General features: G+C 42.6%; 1 long non-coding RNA gene and 1 pseudogene across 1 annotated transcript; one reads left to right on the top strand and one right to left on the bottom strand.

Annotated features, from left to right (window-relative positions):
• LOC130222303 (zinc finger protein 208-like) overlaps positions 1-20,461 on the bottom strand; it is a 758,572-nt pseudogene that overhangs the window by 180,405 nt on the left and 557,706 nt on the right.
• Positions 6,528-11,666, top strand: LOC130222411 (uncharacterized). Its single transcript, XR_008836444.1, has 3 exons — positions 6,528-6,604; positions 7,282-7,386; positions 11,584-11,666. It is a non-coding gene; the product is annotated as an uncharacterized LOC130222411 (long non-coding RNA).

Raw genomic sequence — 20,461 nt, 5'->3', positions numbered from 1 at the left:
AATAATAATATAACAGGGAGATCTGTATGAGGTGTACTCATTTATATAAAAATCTCTAATCTTATTTTATAGGTTCAACATTGCTGTAAATATTCTTCAGAGACCTCTCAGATTTCATCTCAAATACCTTCTCTAAATCTTCCTTCAACACACTCGTGCTCAGAGAAGCTGCACAGATATCTTCAGCTCCAGTGGTTTATGTGTTGTCTTCAGGACACACCCACAGTCAGGAGAATCTCATGAATATTCATGTCAGTGTCACTCTGTGGAGCCAGTAATATTTCAGGATATACCTGCAGATCACACATGTGTGTTTTAATGAAGTGAAAGAGTCAAAGAGCTCAGATTGTGTTCCTGCTGCACAAGAGCGTCTGTACTTCTGCATGTGAGTTTAATTCTTCTACATTACACTTTTTTGTGGAGATGATGAAGGGATTTTAGATGTGTAAGTGTGATTTAAATGTCTGATCCTGAAGATAAATCCTCCAACACAGACTAAACACTGAGTCAAACACGGTCATTTAAACACTGTGGCTAAAAGCTTTATTTTTTAATCCCTTTAAAGTGTTTGTTCTCTTCTATATCTGACTGACTCAATACTTTCCAATAATTCAGCATTAAATATGACTCTAAACATTCAGAGTCACGAAATCAAAAGTAAAGTTAAAGCAGACCTTCCAGTTGAACAGGAAGAAGAGCTGCAGAAAAACAACAAGCTGATGATCCTTAAACAAAACTGCATTTAACCCTTTACTGTCAGAGTAACTCATTAACTAACCAAATAGCCTCTTTAATAGATAAGACATTTTAATACTATCTAAATCAACAGTTGACTAAACCTGAACTTATCTTGATAAACTTTATATAACATGCATTTATCTTAAATCAAATGTAACATAGCTGGGATGTCAGATCAGGGGTTAAACCAACTGCATTTATGTAAAGGACTATATATATATATATATATATATATATATATATATATATATATATATATATATATATATATATATATATATATATATATATATATATATATATATATATATTTACATTTACATTTACATTTAGTCATTTAGCAGACGCTTTTATCCAAAGCGACTTACAAATGAGGACAAGGAAGCAATTTACACAACTATAAGAGCAGCAGTGAACAAGCGCTATAGACAAGTTTCAGGCGTGTAAAAGTCTAAGAAGCAAAAACATTAGTAGAATTTTTTTTTTTTTTTTTTTTTTTTTTTTTTTTTAATAGAGAGAGAGAGAGAGAGAGAGAGAGAGAGAAAGAGGGCTCAGTTAGTGGTATAGCCAGAGAGGCAATTGCAGATTAGGAGGAAAAGTGGAGACTAAACAGTTGCGTTTTTAGTCGTTTCTTGAAGACAGCAAGTGACTCGGCTGTTCTGATGTAGTTAGGGAGTTCATTCCACCAACTGGGCAGATTGAATGTGAGAGTTCGGGAAAGTGATTTCTTCCCTCTTTGGGATGGAACAACGAGGCGACGTTCATTCACAGAACGCAAGTTTCTGGAGGGCACATATATCTGCAGGAGTGAGAGCAGATACGAAGGAGCACAGCTAGAGGTCACTTTGTAAGCAAACATCAGAGCTTTGAATTTGATGCGGGCAGCAACTGGAAGCCAGTGCAAACGGGTGAGTAGCGGAGTGACATGTGCTCTTTTGGGTTCATCAAAGACCACTCGTGCTGCTGCGTTCTGAAGCAGCTGAAGAGGTTTGATAGAACTAGCTGGTAGCCCGGCTAGCAGCGAGTTGCAATAGTCCAGTTTGGAGAGGACAAGAGCTTGAACAATGAGTTGAGCTGTATGTTCAGATAGGAAGGGTCGGACCTTTCTGATGTTGTAGAGTGCGAATCTGCAAGATCGGGCAGTTCTAGAAATGTGGTCAGAGAAGTTCAGTTGGTCATCAATCGTAACTCCAAGGCTTTTTACCATTTTGGATGCAGTGATGGTTGCTCCATCCATCTGGATTGAAAAGTTATGGTGAAGGGTCGGGTTGGCAGAGACTTCAAGCATTTCCGTTTTCATGAGGTTAAGCTGGAGATGATGATCTTGCATCCAGAGTGAAATGTCTGACAGGCAGGCTGAAATGCGAGCTGGAACCGAGGGATCATCAGGGTGGAAAGAGAGGTATAGCTGGGTGTCATCAGCATAGCAGTGGTAGGAAAAACCATGTTTCTGGATGACTGTTCCTAAAGATGCCGTGTAGATAGAGAAGAGAAGTGGTCCAAGCACAGAGCCCTGAGGTACCCCAGTGTATAGATGCTGTAGGTTGGACACCTCTCCCCTCCACGACACCCTGAATGACCTGTCCGAGAGGTAGGAACTGAACCATTGAATAACAGTGCCTGTGACGCCCAGTGACTCAAGCGTAGATAGCAGGATCTGGTGGTTTACAGTGTCAAAAGCAGCTGATAAATCCAGCAAGATGAGGACAGATGATTTAGAGTCTGCTTTAGCCAGTCTGAGGTCCTCCACGACCGAGAGCAGGGCAGTCTCAGTTGAGTGGCCTTTCTTAAAGCCAGATTGCTTGTTGTCCATGAGGTTGTTTTGAGTAAGAAAGTCTAGGACTTGATTGAACACTACTTTCTCCAAAATCTTGGCCATGAATGGAAGCAGGGATACCGGTCGGTAGTTTTCAAGTAGCGTTTGATCCAGGTTGGGTTTCTTTAGCAGAGGGGTTACCCTAGCCTGCTTAAATGAAGTAGGGAATAGACCAGAGTCAAGAGATGTGTTAATTATGTGAGTCAGTGTTGGTATGACTGCAGGAGAAATGGCTTGCAGGAGATGAGAGGGAATGGGATCTAGCGGACAGGTGGTTGCATGGCTTGATAGCACGAGATTGGACACCTCAGACTCAGAGAGCTGGGAGAAAGAGGTGAGCGTGTGTGGTGTTGGTGGTGTATCTTGCGTGTTTGTTGTAGGTGCAGCAAATTGAGCACTGATTTTTGCAGTTTTGGTATAAAAGAATGTAGCAAAGTCATCAGTAGTGAGTGTGGAGGATGCGGGTGGAGGAGGAGGGTGAAGGAGGGATGAAAATGTTTTAAAAAGCAAGCGAGGATTGGTGGCACTGTTGACTTTCTGACGGAAGTATGTCTGCTTTGCAGAAGTAACCTCAGTCGAGAAAGAAGACAGAAGAGTTTGGTATGTTATGAGCTGTTCAGGATTTTTTGTTTTTCGCCAGCTTCTCTCAGCAGCCCGAAGTTTTGAGCGATGCTCACGGAGAACATCAGAGAGCCAGGGTGCAGGAGGACTGGCTCGGGTTGGTCTGGATGTCAGAGGGCATAGTCTGTCTAGACATGATGTTAGCGTGGAGCAGAGTGTATCAGTTGCACTGTTCGTATCAAGTGCAGAGAGTTTGCAAGATGGAGGAAGAGAGTTAGAAACAATGGTGGATAGTCTGTTGGGTGAGAGAGAGCGTAGGTTTCTGCGAAAGGCAACTAGAGTAGGAGTGTGTGGCGGCTCAGGAGTAATGTGGATGTTGAGAGAGAGAAGGAAATGATCCGATGTTTGTAGTGGAGTTACTAGTGTTTGGTCAGCGAGGCATTGTCGAGTGTAAATAAGGTCTAGTTGATTACCTGATTTGTGAGTAGCAGAAGTAGGTGCTCTTTTGAGGTCGAAAGATGCAAGCAGAGTCTGGAAGTCAGCAGCTTGAGGTCTTTCTATGTGGATGTTGAAGTCACCTAGCACCAACAAGGGAGTGTCATAATCAGAAAAAGATGAGAGAAGAACATCCAGTTCATCCAAGAAGTGACCTAATGTACCCGGTGGGCGGTAGATGACAACCACATTTATGCAAAAGGGGTGGATAATGGTGACTGCATGGAATTCAAAAGAGCTGATTTTTGGCAGGGACGGTCTCTGAGTGAATTTCCATTCTTTGGAAATCAGTAGTCCAGTCCCACCCCCTCTCCCTGTCTGACGAGGAGTGTGGGAAAGAGAGAAATTAGTAGAAAGAGCTGCATGTGTAGCAGTGTCCTCCGGTCTCAGCCAGGTTTCAGTTAGAGCCATGAGACTAAAGTCAGAATGAGTGGCTATGGAGGTAATAAAATCTGCTTTGTTAACAGCAGATTGACAATTCCAGAGGCCCACAGAGAGAGAGAGTTGTGAAATAGAGGATACATGAATTGATCGAAGGTTGTGAGGGTTGCGCCTGCAGCGTACCTCCCGTGCTCTGCGAGTATTAGTAACAACAGGAATTAGTAAACACATAATAAAGTGCAAGCAAAACAATAATGAGTGCAGAGAAAAGGGAAAAAAATAAAGTAAGAAGTACTCAAGTGCTTTGTCGGTGTCTTTGCTCGGTGGAGTCGCACAGGTAGAGTCGATGGTCTTTACCCTCGCCGGTCTTCACACGAGGCGGGCTTCACACGAGGCTGCCGCGACCGCTGCCGCGGTGAGACTAGTCGCTTATATACACCCCCGAGCGCTTTGCTGATTGAGCTCAGGTGGACACGCCTCGAGAGTAAAAACACCCGAAACTGCGGCCGCGGGGGCGCGCGAAAAAACCTCCGGCTCTGCACGCAAGCTCTTACAGTAAACAAAAGGAAACAGTGGCTAAAACTTGCTAGTACTAAACACAGATAGCTGAAAAACAATTTTAAATGTCCAACAACCAATACACAACCAGCTGAAACAAGTCTAACTGTTCTCTAACCAAACACTAAACACAGATAGCTGAAAACAATTTTAAATGTCCAACAACCAATACACAACCAGCTGAAACAAGTCTAAGCGTTCTCTAACCAAACACAGCAACTGAAAACAGGTCTAAATGTACTTACTCGGTGTTGCTCTCGATGCTACAGTGCTTCTCCTGCTAGCTAGACCAAATGTGTTCACATATATAGTCTTTACCTGGCGTTTGGACACGCCTCCAAAGTTACAAAGCACCCGAAACTGCGGCCGCGGGGGCGCGCGAAAAAACCTCCGGCTCTGCACGCAAGCTCTTACAGTAAACAAAAGGAAACAGTGGCTAAAACTTGCTAGTACTAAACACAGATAGCTGAAAAACAATTTTAAATGTCCAACAACCAATACACAACCAGCTGAAACAAGTCTAACTGTTCTCTAACCAAACACTAAACACAGATAGCTGAAAACAATTTTAAAATGTCCAACAACCAATACACAACCAGCTGAAACAAGTCTAAGCGTTCTCTAACCAAACACAGCAACTGAAAACAGGTCTAAATGTACTTACTCGGTGTTGCTCTCGATGCTACAGTGCTTCTCCTGCTAGCTAGACCAAATGTGTTCACATATATAGTCTTTACCTGGCGTTTGGACACGCCTCCAAAGTTACAAAGCACCCGAAACTGCGGCCGCGGGGGCGCGCGAAAAAACCTCCGGCTCTGCACGCAAGCTCTTACAGTAAACAAAAGGAAACAGTGGCTAAAACTTGCTAGTACTAAACACAGATAGCTGAAAAACAATTTTAAATGTCCAACAACCAATACACAACCAGCTGAAACAAGTCTAACTGTTCTCTAACCAAACACTAAACACAGATAGCTGAAAACAATTTTAAATGTCCAACAACCAATACACAACCAGCTGAAACAAGTCTAAGCGTTCTCTAACCAAACACAGCAACTGAAAACAGGTCTAAATGTACTTACTCGGTGTTGCTCTCGATGCTACAGTGCTTCTCCTGCTAGCTAGACCAAATGTGTTCACATATATAGTCTTTACCTGGCGTTTGGACACGCCTCCAAAGTTACAAAGCACCCGAAACTGCGGCCGCGGGGGCGCGCGAAAAAACCTCCGGCTCTGCACGCAAGCTCTTACAGTAAACAAAAGGAAACAGTGGCTAAAACTTGCTAGTACTAAACACAGATAGCTGAAAAACAATTTTAAATGTCCAACAACCAATACACAACCAGCTGAAACAAGTCTAACTGTTCTCTAACCAAACACTAAACACAGATAGCTGAAAACAATTTTAAATGTCCAACAACCAATACACAACCAGCTGAAACAAGTCTAAGCGTTCTCTAACCAAACACAGCAACTGAAAACAGGTCTAAATGTACTTACTCGGTGTTGCTCTCGATGCTACAGTGCTTCTCCTGCTAGCTAGACCAAATGTGTTCACATATATAGTCTTTACCTGGCGTTTGGACACGCCTCCAAAGTTACAAAGCACCCGAAACTGCGGCCGCGGGGGCGCGCGAAAAAACCTCCGGCTCTGCACGCAAGCTCTTACAGTAAACAAAAGGAAACAGTGGCTAAAACTTGCTAGTACTAAACACAGATAGCTGAAAAACAATTTTAAATGTCCAACAACCAATACACAACCAGCTGAAACAAGTCTAACTGTTCTCTAACCAAACACTAAACACAGATAGCTGAAAACAATTTTAAATGTCCAACAACCAATACACAACCAGCTGAAACAAGTCTAAGCGTTCTCTAACCAAACACAGCAACTGAAAACAGGTCTAAATGTACTTACTCGGTGTTGCTCTCGATGCTACAGTGCTTCTATATATATATGACTGTTTCCTAAACGCTTTGCTAATGTCTGCATTGGTGTTTTAGCTGCAGTATGGCAGAGGAGCGAGTAAAGGACTCTCTCTCAGAGAAACACAGGTATTGACTCTGTTTTTACACCATTATTTCAACACTTTCTCTGAAGAACAAAGACCAACAACAATTCATTTATTTGTGTTGCTATTGGCTGATCAAATGATGGACAAAGCTTCAGTTTAACTTCAGGAAATGTGTTTAGATCAGTCTAGATTACAGACAGCTTGATCTGGTGTCATCTTTACCAGAGCTCAATATGTGTCATGTGTGCTGTTTAAAGTCCTGTACAACATCAGAGTTAAAGCTGACCACAGAACAGTTTCAGTGCTTATAGAGGAGGGGAAACGACCATAAATGTATAGTTCAGTGAAAGGAATTATAAAGTATTTTTGTCTCTCAGACTCAGAGATTATATTAATATCTATAGATACACATTAATGTTTAGTGTTTTATATCTCCTCATCTGGTTTCTGTGGTCAGTTTTTACTCTACAGGTTCCATCACAAGGTTTTAGGTTCAAATGTGTTTTCAGTGAAGCTGAGATTGTGCAGAATGAGAAAGCAGCACATCACTTGTCTGTTTACCCATGATTCCTCTGTAGCAGACCTGATCAGACAGACCTTCAGTCAACTATTAGTGCTGAATTAAACTGAACAAACTCATATTTGTCTGATAAACTCTTGTAAAGGAAACTGAAGTTTCTCCTACAGTTTATTCCTCTGGTGTGTTTGTATCTTCAGTGTGAGATCAGGATCACGTGTGTCCAGCTCTGTGTCTCTGAAGAGTGACCATTCTAAAGGTTATCCACCAAACCTCAGTGGGAAAACACCATCATCAGTCAAAAGGTATTTAGTGTTTTACATTATTGGACACACTTTAACTGTATTGTTTCTATATAGTTTCTTATTCAGAGTGTCCTTTAGACATGCAAGGGGACAAAACAATCAGTCATAATCAAGGGTAATCCAAATAGAATAATCAAATATCCAGACAGCTAACAATGAAAACAGAAATAGTCTAAGATTAAAACACAAACCAGTGAAACATGCTCTGAATGTACAAGAATGAGTAACAGACCTGTAAATCACCAAAGAGTATTTTAGTAAACAGAGGTGATGGCTGATTTTGGAGCACTGCTTCATGAAGCTTCAATACTTTTGCTTTTTTTTGTTTCAAATCAGTGAATCAGAGCACATATCAAATGGGCAAAGTCATGTGATTTCAGTAAATGAGGCTTTTTTATGTCTTTATTGCTTTGAAACGTTTAAAAATTCAATATTTCTCCACAAGGGGGCAAAAACTTGATCTGCATAATATCCACATGGATCACACAAATGAATTCAGTTTGCCCTCCAGTGGTGAATCACTGCACAGGTTTTGCAGTTTTACCTGATCTCGGGTCAGTTTTATGAGTTTGTAGATGTTTAATGAGACATTCATAAAATAAAAAGAAATAATAGTTAATAGTCTCTTGTTGTCATAGTGGCGCAATAGTTAGTGCTGTCGCCTCACAGCAAAAAGGTTGCTGGTTCGAGTCTCGGCTGGGTCACTTGCTTCTGTGTGGAGTTTGCATGTTCTCCCTACGCTCACGTGGGTTTCCTCCGGGTGCTCCGGTTTCCCCCACAGTCTAAAGACATGCGGTACAGGTGAATTGGGTAGGCTAAATTGTCTGTAGTGTATGAGTGTGAATGAGTGTGTATGGATGTTTCCCAGAGATGGGTTGCGGCTGGAACGGCATCCACTGCGTAAAACATGTGCTGGATAAGTTGGCGGTTCATTCCGCTGTGGTCCCAGATTTAAAAAGAGCTGAAAAGAAAATGAATGAATGAATGAGTCTCCTGTTGTCTTGTTTAGCAGATCTGATCATGGAACAAACAATAAATAAGTCTTGAAAACAGATATTGACACTAAAAGACATTGAAAAACTGTTCATATTTAAAGATATTTGATGAGAAGCATTTATAGTGTAGATTATACTGTTAATTTGTTAATTAAGTGGCAAACAATCAATGATCCAAAAAAGTCCAAAAAGACCGAACACAGGAAAACCAGTGAACAGGGAAATGCTTGATACGATCCATAACATGAAACAATCCTCAGCAATGGTTGTCAAAATGGTGCTTATATGTGAGTGAATTGTCTGCAGGTCATCAGAGCCAAGTTTATGTGAATCATGATGTGGAAAGCATTGGGGTCATGTAGACCAAGGGTGTCAAATTCAGTTCCTGGACCTCAGATTTTTAGATTTCCAACCCTACTTCAACACACTTAAGCTACGGTCACACCGGGCTTTGTGTGTGCGAAATTCTGTCGTGCGGCGCTGCGAAAATGGGCGGGATTAAACAAGATGATTAGACATTTAAAAAGCGAGCGATTGCTCCATGCTTTAAATTTCTGTCCAGAGAGGTCCTGTTTTGATCCTCGTTTGGTCTCACGCATTCAAGTGATGCGATTTCGCAGGTCAGAGTTCACCAAGCTTGAACTTTCCACTGCAGCAACATGCGAAACTTAACGCATGACCTTGCTTTTCCGGTCTGACGCATTCGCGTGCGTATGAATGGAAGTCTATGGGAGGAAAAGTCAAGTGTGACCGCAGCTTTAAGCTACGGATTACAGTTGTGGCCTATCCATTGCCTCCGGGCCCTTGGACCCCTGGCTCCTCCACAACAGGCCCTATCACATTTGTGCTGGTTTGTCCTCTGGGATGCCCGTGCTTTCACTCATTGACACCGGAGATCAGATGCCCATCACAGCATCAGAGGGTGAGCTGTCATGTTCAGATGACAGACCAAGCACGCTACCAACATCTGGGATGCAATTAATGGTCATGGATCTAGAGTCAGGCATGATGGCTGTGCTTTCCCGGACTGCTTTGGCGGTAGGGCTGGAGATGGGTTGTCCCCCTAGTCCCACTGTCGGACCCACTAAAGCGGGAGCTGATGTGAGATAAATTCTTCCAGACCCTGTCCCCATCTTCCAGGGAGCATACAGGAAGCTCAACCAGGTATGGAGAATGTTTTTACATCACGCTCTTCTTCCCTCACCTCCCTCGATGGTGGTACAAAGCTTTTGCCTAGATGGTAGGCGCCGCCACCTGGAGGGGTAAGCTGAGATCCTCAGGTGGGTTATCTGGGTCTCTCACAGCCAGAGCCCACACTGCTGCGGGCCATGCCTCTTCGGCCCTGCACCATGGTACCACAGCACCACAGGTGGCCGACGATGCTCTCATGACCACCAAATCGGCCTTCTGAGCCCTGGGGAAGATGATGGCCACACAGTGGTCCAAGCTTACCACCCTTGGCTTACCCTGGTAGATATGTGCCATGCTGACTGAGCTCGATCTCTTGGCATGCCTATATCACAGGCCTATTTGGTGACACTGTCTACCCAGCAGTCCTCAGTGGTGAAAGAACAGCTGAGCACAATAAAACAGGTCATCTTCCTGAGGTCATCTGTTTCCCGAGTTTACTGGCATGTATTTCATGGCAGTCAAAACCGCAGCCACTCGTCTTGCGAGAGCAGTATGCTGTCCTCTGTCTCCATTGTGGTGCTGCACTGTCTGATACAGTTTGACAGGATAACAATGGTCTTAGTGAAGTTTTTTCAGAGGTTCCTGGGCCATATCAGTTTGCAGTTGCTATCTCGCTGCTCAGATTGTTCAAATGTGACCACTTCAGCACTGGCTTTACAGTCAAGTCCCCAGATGGGCATGGTGTGCCAGGATGCACAGGGTGACCATCACCTTGCTGTGTTGCTGCACCTTCAGTCCCTGGATGGATCTGGCCTTCTACGGGCCTAGTTGCCCTTAAAACAAGTGTCCACAACAAACAAGTGATGTCTGGGCCCTAAACAAGGAAAAATTTAGCCTGTCACTAAAAAAATCTAATAGACATCTAAGAATATCCCAATACCAGACAAATACACAGATTAGACAGACTTGACATGTGTAGTTGTTAATTTCAAATTTAACCTTATTTTAGGCAAGCCATCTTTGATGGGATGTCTAGTAGTCTTCTATTAAACACAAAAATGTGCTTATTGAGATACTATAGTTCTCACAGATATTAGATGATATTAGATATTAGCCTGGAGTCATGAGGCTGACAATCGCTGCACACCGTTCATACTCCATGCAAGCTCAACCATGCCAGTTGACATGCTCTCATGGCAGCTCACACTCCTGGGAGAATAGAAACTCCACCCCAGCATGGTCCAGGTAATATGGGTGCACTTCAGAGAAGACTAGGTCATCCTGCATGCTTCTCGCAAGTCCGCTCTCCGCTGGCCCTGAGGCTTAAGCAGTATGCATTTTTCCTGAGTGATCCTACTCACACAGACCCTGTGCAAGGTCAGGGAGAAAGAGCAGCTGGTCTTGCTTGTTGCGCCTCCGCGGTCCAACTCGACCTTGTTGTTTCTGAACTCACACTCCCCGCGATGACCCTTCATTGACTAATTCCCCTGAGGAATCACTTCCTTTCTCAGAGATGGCGCAACCTCTGGGGCAACAATCCCATATCCGTCATTCAGTCACCGAGCATTTCCCCTTTTCAGGCAGATTTGTGTCTTCACTACCACTAACCAACTTTTCATATGCAGCGCATATACTTATTTTCACCAGGTCTACCCATTGGGTAGCAATTCGCTTTCGCACCACCCTTCCTCTTTGAGACTGGCATGCTTTCCCAATGTTCTCTCATATTTTAAAAATCTTTTGACTACAGTTAGCTAGGTAAAAAGTTAACATTCAACACCCTAAATTCTAAACTATTCCCATACTCTGGTAGTTATAGGCCTAGGGATACCTTTAGAAGGTTGCACTTTTGGTCAATGTTCAATTGACCAAAAGTCAATGTCAAATGTCAATGGTCAAAGTCAATGCTCCTGACTAGATAAGGAACGTCCTGTTTATGTCTGTAATTTATCAGCTCAATTTAATACGTGACACACGAATGGACCAATTGCACAAGTTCACTGTCCTGACATTTTAATGTTTTTGAGATATAACTGTATTTGTTTGCCTTAGTAGTTTTATTTGTTAACAGTTTTGAATACGAGTTACCAGATTCAAGAAACAATACTTACAGAAGCCAAAAGAGTTTCCGAGGCAATCTCCTGATGATCTTCCAGGTGGGATTACAGACCTGTATTATAATATATTTTTTAACTATTAAATAACTTTTTGGGGGTTTAGAACTGTAAGTTATTGAATATATTTGTGAAATATTGTTGTTCTTTTTTTAAAAATATAGAATCTTGAGAGTAAAATGGTCAAATTTCTGAAGAAAGAACTGCAAAAGTTTAGGAAAATCTTACAAGAAGAAAACAGACAAGACTTTGTGAAGGAATTTAATGAGAACAGAAGCAGTATCTCAGAAGCAGCTCTTGATCTCACACTCTTCTTCCTGAGAGAGATGAAGCACGATCAAGCTGCTGATACTCTCGAGGGTAAGAGACTCATGGCCGTCTGTCAGACTGACGCTTACTAATATAGCAAGAAAAGTGAAGACTAAAACTTTCTGTTTCTTTGCTCCTGTGTTTAGATGAGCTGTTCTTCATCAATCAGCTTAAATGTAGCCTGAAGAAGAAATGCCAAAGTGTGTTTGAAGGAATTGCTCAGCAAGGAGACTCCACACTTCTGAATAACATCTACACAGATCTCTATATCACTCAGGGTGTGAGTGAACAGGTCAACACTGAACATGAGATCAGACAGATTGAAGCTGCTTCCAGACGTCATCAGTCACTAGAGATACAGGTTGAATGCAAACATTTGTTTGAAGCACCTGAACAAGACGAGCAGATCAGAACTGTCCTGACAAAAGGAGTTGCTGGCATCGGGAAATCAGTCTCTGTGCAAAAGTTTGTTCTGGATTGGGCTGAAGGAAAAGAAAATCAAGACATCAGCTTCATATTTCCTCTTCCATTCAGAGAGATGAACTTAAAGGAGAAAGAAAGACAAAGTTTAAAAGACCTCATAACTCAGTTTTTCCCAGAGACTAAAGGACTGGACCTTACAAGAAGGACACGATTCAAAGTCCTGTTCATCCTTGATGGATTGGATGAATGTCGTCTTCCTCTGAACTTTGCTGGTAATGAGACGTGTCATGATGTATCTTCAGCAGTCTCTCTGGATGTTCTCCTGACGAACCTCATCAAGGGAAATCTGCTTCCTTCTGCTCTCATCTGGATCACCAGCAGACCAGCAGCTGCCAGTAAGATTCCTGCTGACTGTATCGACCGGCTGACAGAGATACGAGGATTCAATGATGCCCAAAAGGAGGAGTACTTCAGAAAGAGACTCACAGATCAGAATCAGGCCAGAGAAATTATTGATCACATTAAACAGTCAAAGAGTCTCTTTATTATGTGCCACATCCCAGTCTTCTGCTGGATTTCAGCCACTGTTCTCCAGAACATTTTGAAGGAGAACAGAAATACTGAACTGAAACACAGGGCTAATGCTGAAACACTGCAGGAATCTCCCAAGACTCTGACACAGATGTACACACACTTTCTCCGCTTTCAGATTCAGCAGAGCAGAAGAAAGTATGATGGAGAAAACACACCAGATGTCTCCTGGGATCCAAACCTCATCCTTTCACTGGGGAAACTGGCCTTCCAGCAGCTGGAAAGAAACAATGTGATCTTCTATGAGAGCGATCTGAAAGACTGTGGCATTGACGTCTATGAGGCATCGGTGTACTCAGGCATGTGTACCCAGATCTTTAAGAAGGAGATGGGGATCATTCTTGGTACAATGTACTGCTTTCTTCACTTGAGCATTCAGGAGTTCATTGCAGCACTTTATCAACATCTGTTTCTAGACAGCGACAAGACGCAAGCAGAAAAAAGCAGAGATGAGTCCATGACTGATTTGCTGAAGACAGCAGTGGACAAGGCTCTGGAAAGTGAGAATGGACATCTGGACCTTTACCTTCGCTTCCTTCTCGGTCTGTCACTCCAGTCCAATCGACAACTCTTACGAGGCCTGTTGACACAGCAGGATGACAGAGACCAGAGCAAAGAGGAAATAATTGCCTACATCAGGCAGAAACTTGAAGGAAATCTGTCTCCAGAGAGATCCATCAATCTGTTCTACTGTCTGAATGAACTGGATGATCAAACTCTGCTGAAAGAGATTCAGTCTCACCTCAATACAGGAAGTCTGTCATCTGCTGACCTTTCACCTGCCCAGTGGTCTGCTCTGGTCTTTGTGTTGTTGACCTCAGAGAAGGAGCTGGAGGAGTTTGAGCTTCAGAAATTCCAGAGATCAGACGAGTGTCTCATCAGACTATCAGCAGTCATCAAATCCTCCAAAAGAGCTCAGTAAGTCAAAGTGCTTCTTTCTTTCATATGTAGAAGTCCATCTATTAGCCCAATGACGAAACTAACAGCATGGTCGAAGGTTAAATGCATGTAAGCCTTTTCTAGTTCTTCTAAAAATAATTTTGTTAATTATTAGAATTTATTTATATTTGTTTTTTAGCTCCGAATTAAATCTGACTCCAATTTTAAGTGATCATAAAGTTTAGCCTGTATTTCTATTGTAAGAATGAATCACATTTATCATTTATGACTTCATTTAGAGTTTTGATCTATATCTGTTGCCATACTCTTCAGTTATACGTTCATTAGGGACCAAACGTCGCTCAGACTTTTATCTTTTTTACCTTCAGAATAAAAAAATCCTAAACTACATTGTCTATTATTGCAAAAAAAGTGATACAGTACCTTTAAAGTACATTTTGTTAAGAGTGTAATGATCACACTGGTGTTGTTTTCTCCATTCTGTCTATTTTGACCCATCTCTATGTTGATAATTATCAGGTGACACTGACTACGTTTACATGGACATCAGTAGTGGTATTATTTGCCTTAGTTTAATTAAGACAATAGTAAGATTAAGGCGTTTACATGAGCTGCTTTTTGAATATTCCTTTCATGATCCCGTTTTACATATTATAGCACATAATTCAATTAATTTCATTGCATCACCGCGCTCTTCGCATTTCCTCCGGAGTTTCATGTAATTTTGCTTTTTAATTTGTCGACTTTAACTGCAGTTTGGCACTTTCACTTTCATTCGGGAACTTTTCATGCATGCCTCCCATGACAAACGAGATACTGGATGCAACTATGAACTGCTGGAAGAGTGTAGTTTTAACGGAAGTTTATACCGCATGCTGAATGGAATAAAAAAACGTCCACATTTCACGATACAGGTGTCTGTGGTCTGCACTGACTCGGTAGATGCAGAGAGTGTCAAACAGCCGTGTGTGTGTGTGTGTGGACTATCCTGTCGCAAAACGTTATGAAAATTCCTACATGACGGTAATAGTTTGATTAAATTGTTTACATGTCTGTACTGCACTTCAATAATGCGACTAAAATCGACATACTCCACATGTCTTAATTAAATTTCTCTTCAGTTCGATTATGACTTAAATTGGAAAAAAATTATAAAAAAATCGCTGTTTACATGGTGGAATCTTAATCAGAGTATTGTCTTAATGACATTAAAATCAAATTATTAGTGTCCATGTAAACGTACTCTGACACAGACAAAACACTCATACACACTCATACACTGAGGTCAGTTTTGTTTATCCAATTCACCTATACCACGTCTTCGCACTGTGGGGGAAACTGGAGCTGGACCAGTGACCTTCTTGTTGTTAGGTGAAAGTGCTAACCACTAAACCACAGTGCCACCCTCTTCTTCATTATATCTTCCTCTAATCGGGGAAGCAAAGCAAATGCAAGAGGTGGATCTAGGTGCAGTTCTAATGTTTAATATAATCCATACACAAAGAAAATGCCAGAGCTGAAGACCAGAAAACACAGACAAGAGAAATCTACACACATACAGCAAACTCTGATCAACACATAATGACTGAAACAGAGGAGCTTAAACGCACAAAGACTAGTAAGTTAACAGGGTGAAGAATAACTGGACAACTAACAAGAGTAACATGGGGAAAACTGAGGTGAACACAGAGAACACAAGGAAAACACAACAGTACAAGGACAGGCCAACCAGGACCATGACATGGCTCCCGTCTAGGAGAAGATTCCAGATGATCCTCAGAGGAAAACACAAAACAAGAGTGAGTTCAGCAAGCTGGAGGTGTTACAGTGGACAAGGGTGATGGGGGAGAGGCAAGTAAATTAGATTAGATTAGATTAGATTCAACTTTATTGTCATTACACATGTACAAGTACAAGGCAACGAAATGCAGTTTAGGTCTAACCAGCAGTGCATTAGCAGCAAGTGCAGGATACAGGTATAAGTTATAAAGTGCAGTTATAGAAAAACTATGGTAATATTTACAAATGGATGTACTATGAACATTATATTAGCTATGAACAGATTTACAATAAATGAATATATGTACAGGATGCTATTAATAATCAGGAGTGTGCAGATAGATAAACAATTACAAATGTTCATGTGCAGTGGGCATGTACAGTTCAAATAAGTGAATCAGTGCAATGAATATGTGCAAACTTTAAATGTGCAAATGTTAAATAGTGCAGTGATTGTGAGGAGTATAAGTTAGAGGAGTGTGGGGGGTGTATTGGGGGGGGGGGGGGGCAAAAGAGTCAGTGAGGGGCAGAGTTCAAAAGGGAGACAGCTCTGGGGAAAAAGCTGTTCCTCAGTCTGCTGGTTTTTGTCTGGGGGAGCCTGAAGTGCCTGCCGGAAGGCAGGAGAGAAAACAGTCTGTGAGCAGGGTGAGAGGAGTCCTTAAGAATACTGCGTGCTCTGCGCAGACAGTGTTTCTTCTGGATGTCCTCAATGGCTGGCAGTGTAGTCCCTGTGATGCGTTGGGCAGTGTTCACCACCCGCTGCAGTGCCTTACGCTCAGCAACAGAGCAGCTTCCATACCAGACTGTGATGCAGTTGGTCAGGATGCTTTCTATTGTGCAGCGGTAGAAGTTCACCAAGACAGCTGATGAAAGCTGGTTTTTCTTTAGTTGCCTCAAGAAGAATAGGCACTGGTGAGCCTTCTTGACCAGGCTGGAGGTGTTGGTGGTCCAGGAAAGGTCCTTTGAGATGTGGGTCCCCAGGAACTTGAAGGATGAGACAGGCTCAACGGCCATCCCATTAATGTGGATGGGATCATGTGAGCCTGTTCGTCCCTTCCTGAAGTCCACAATGAGCTCCTTGGTGTTGTTGGTGTTAAGGAGCAGATTATTGTCGGTGCACCAGGAGGCCAGATGCTGTATCTCCTCCCTGTAGGCAGTCTCATCATTATTGCTGATTAGACCAATCACTGTGGTGTCATCTGCAAATTTGATGATGGTGTTGGATCTGTTCACAGGCCTACAGTCGATGGTAAAAAGGGAGTAGAGGAAGGGGCTCAGCACGCAGCCCTGTGGTACACCAGTGTTGAGTGTGACGGTGGTGGAGCAGATGTGGCCTGATCTAACATTCTGAGGTCTGTTAGTCAGAAAGTCCATAACCCAGTTGCAGAGAGACGTGTCGATATCCAGGTCTCTGAGTTTGATCAGTAGCTTAGAGGGTATGACAGTGTTGAATGCTGAGCTGAAGTCAACAAACAGCATTCGTGCATAAGTGTTTTTATTGTCCAGGTGAGTGAGGACAGAGTGCAGTGCTATGGAGACGGCATTTTCTGTGCTCCTGTTGCCACGGTAGGCAAACTGATGTGGGTCCAGTGTGGATGGCAGAGAGTCTTTCAGATGTGCCAGGACCAACCCCTCGAAGCACTTCATGATGATGGGTGTGAGTGCTACAAGGCAGTAGTCATTCAGGCATGTTGTGCTGGAGTGTTTGGGCACTGGCAAAATAGAGGTGGTTTTAAAGCATGTTGGCACAGTTAAGCAACAGGTTGAAAATGTCTGTGAATACCCCAGCAAGCTGTTCTGCACATGCTTTGAGGACGCGCCCAGGGATACCGTCTGGTCCAGCAGCCTTACGCACATTGATCCGACTCAGTGCGGTGTAGACTTCTGAGGAGGTGAGTGTGATAGGTGAGTGGTCGGTTGAGGAAGTGTTCCTGGTGTAGGGTTCTGTATTGTCTCTTTCAAAGCGGGCATAAAAGTCATTTAGCTCGTTCAGGAAGGAGACATTTGTGCCTGTGGATGTGGACTGGCTGGGTTTGTAGTTGCTGATGGCCTGGATGCCCTGCCACATGCGCCGAGGATCAGAGTTGGAAAAGTGTTTCTCTAGCTTTAGCTTGTAACAGTGCTTGGCCTTTTTGATCCCCCTCTTCAGATTAGCCCTGGAAGTGCTGTAGGCCTGTGCATCCCCTGATCTGAAGGCAGTGTTGCGTGCCTTCAGCAGGAGGCGCACCTACTAGTTCATCCATGGCTTTTGATTTGGGTATGTGGTGATCTGTTTCTGGGTTGTAACACTGTCTATGGTGGTGTTGATATATTCCACAACAGAGGAAGTGTAACTATCAATGTCTGTGTGAGAGCCACATGTGGCCTGGGAAGCAAACATACTCCAGTATGTGTGTTCAAACCTGTCCTGGAGTGTGGAGTCCACCCCCGCTGGCCACACTTTGATGGTCCTCACTGATGGCTTCACACGGTTAATGAGGGGTGAGTACTTGGGGGTCAGGAACAAAGAAAGGTGATCTGATTGACCCAAGTGGGGGAGGGGGGTCACAGCGTATGCTTCAGCCATGTTTGTGTAAACTTGGTCTAAAGTTTTGTTTCCCCTATGTGTGGCAGAAAATGAAACCATGACAGGGTACAAGACAGATGGTGAGGGGGAAATTGACAGACAGGTGAACAGGAAGGAGGTCACAACCAAGGCAGGGACTACTGGACAGTAAACCAGGGCAGATCCTGTGGATCAGGCCTTTTATCACAAAGGTTTTAGAGAAGATTGTGTCTGTACAGCTGAATGATTTCATGTTTAATAATAAAGGTTTTGATAAATGTCATAGCACAGAGTCCGCTCTATTGTGGGTTTCAACAGATGTCTTGCTGGAGGTTGATTTAGGTAGCCCTGTTGTTCTTCTATTATTGGATCTCACTGCTGCTTTTGATACAGTGGATCATGACGTCCTCATTGATCAGCTTAGAGAACACACTGGTGTCCAGGGTCTAGTCTTGGACTGGTTCTCTTCATATCTGAAGGATAGAACTATATCAGTCAGTTTGGGCAACTCTTGTTCTTCTGTCATTCAATTAATGTGTGGAATTCTGCAGGGCTTATTTCTATTGGGAATTTTTTTTTAAAAGCATGCCATAAACTTCCCCATATAATCTGAGGATCAATCCTCCCTTCAGGCTTTTTTTAATTGTTTGGCTGATGTGAGAGATTGGTTAGTGAATAACTTTCTCCAACTGAACGAGGACATGTTTGAATTGATTGTTTTTGGTCAAAAAGGTTCAGATTCTATTGGCAATCTGTCATTGCTTTCTGGAAAAATACATTCCTCTGTAAACAGTCTTAATAATAATAATAATAATAATAATTCCTTAAATTTATTTAGCGCTTTACACATAGGGGGAATTTCCTCATCCACAACCAGTGTGCAGCATCCACCTGGATGACGCGACGGCAGCCGTTTTGCACCAGACCGCACACCAGCAGAGACGAGACAGAGTGATGAAGCCAATTATGATATGGGGAGGGTTAGAAGGCCATGATAGACAGAGACCAGGATGCTGGGGTTAAACCCCTATTCTTTTTCAAAGGACATCCTGGGATTTTAAATGACCACAGAGAGTCAGGACCTCTGTTTAACGTCTCATCTGAAAGACGGCGCTCACTGAGTAGTAGAGTCTGTGTCACTATACTGGGGCATTAGGACCTACACAGACCACAGGTTGCCCCTGCTAGCCTCACTAACACCACTTCCAGCAGCAACCTAGCTTTCCCATGTGGTCTCCCATCCAGGTACTGACCGGGCGCAGCCCTGCTTAGCTTCAGCAGGCGATCATGTGAGAGTTGCAGAGAGCTAGCTGCCAGTGTTATCGTTGACTCTGAGCTTCAATTTGATCGCCAAATTAATGCGGTTGTCAAAAATTGTTTTTTATTTTCGATATATTGCCAAGTTGAAGTCTGTCCTCTCTTTCAGTGATTTGGAGACGGTTGTTCATGCCTTCTCTTCTCATCCAGTTTAGAATTCAGTACAAAGTGCTGCTGTATGTTTTTATATCCCTCCATGGCCCCTGAGTATATTTCTGAACTAATGAATATACACCAACCTGTGAGATCTCTTCGCTCTAAGGATCGACTCTATTTGCAAGTTCCACATTCACGCTTGATATATGGAGGTGATAGAGCTTTTCAGTCGCAGCTCCAAGATTCTGGAACGATTTTACACTCTCCATAAGAACTTCTCCAACTCTTGAGTCTTTTCAGAGGTCACTGAAACACTTATTTTCTTCAGCTTTTACTCATGTGTTGTGTGTTTATGTACTTTGGTTCCTTGTATGTTTACATGTATTATGTGTGTTTTTATGTACAGCACTTTTAGTATCCATTGTGGTTGGTTGAAAGTGCTCTAGAAATAAAATTGAGATGAGTTGATCAGGATAAACAGCCGGAGCACAGAGCTATAGTGAAGCTGGTAAAACCCTCCATGATGATGCGAGCCCACCTTTCTGGAGGTTTCAAACACCTCTAGACTGACTGGATCAGTGGTGTAGTCCTAAAAAAAAATGTGGTGTACTATTGCACACAACACAAATTTTAAATAAAAGTAGGCAAATAAACGATAAAAGTCTATGTTTTTTTGATTCATTATATATATATATATATATATATATATATATATATATATATATATATATATACTTCTTTAAATCGAAATAAGCTACAGTATGTAGCTTATTTAATCATTTTAATATTGAAACTTACTTTCTTTACTGTCTTATTACTTTACATTTAATAGGTTCCTTTAAACATCAGTCAGCCATTATGTTTGAATGTGACAC

Source organism: Danio aesculapii, chromosome 4, assembly GCF_903798145.1.
Source record: "Danio aesculapii chromosome 4, fDanAes4.1, whole genome shotgun sequence".
In the NCBI taxonomy this organism is placed as follows: Eukaryota; Metazoa; Chordata; class Actinopteri; order Cypriniformes; family Danionidae; genus Danio; species Danio aesculapii.
The sequence above is the reverse complement of the archived record's forward strand: the minus strand, read 5'-3'. Positions and strand labels throughout refer to the sequence as shown.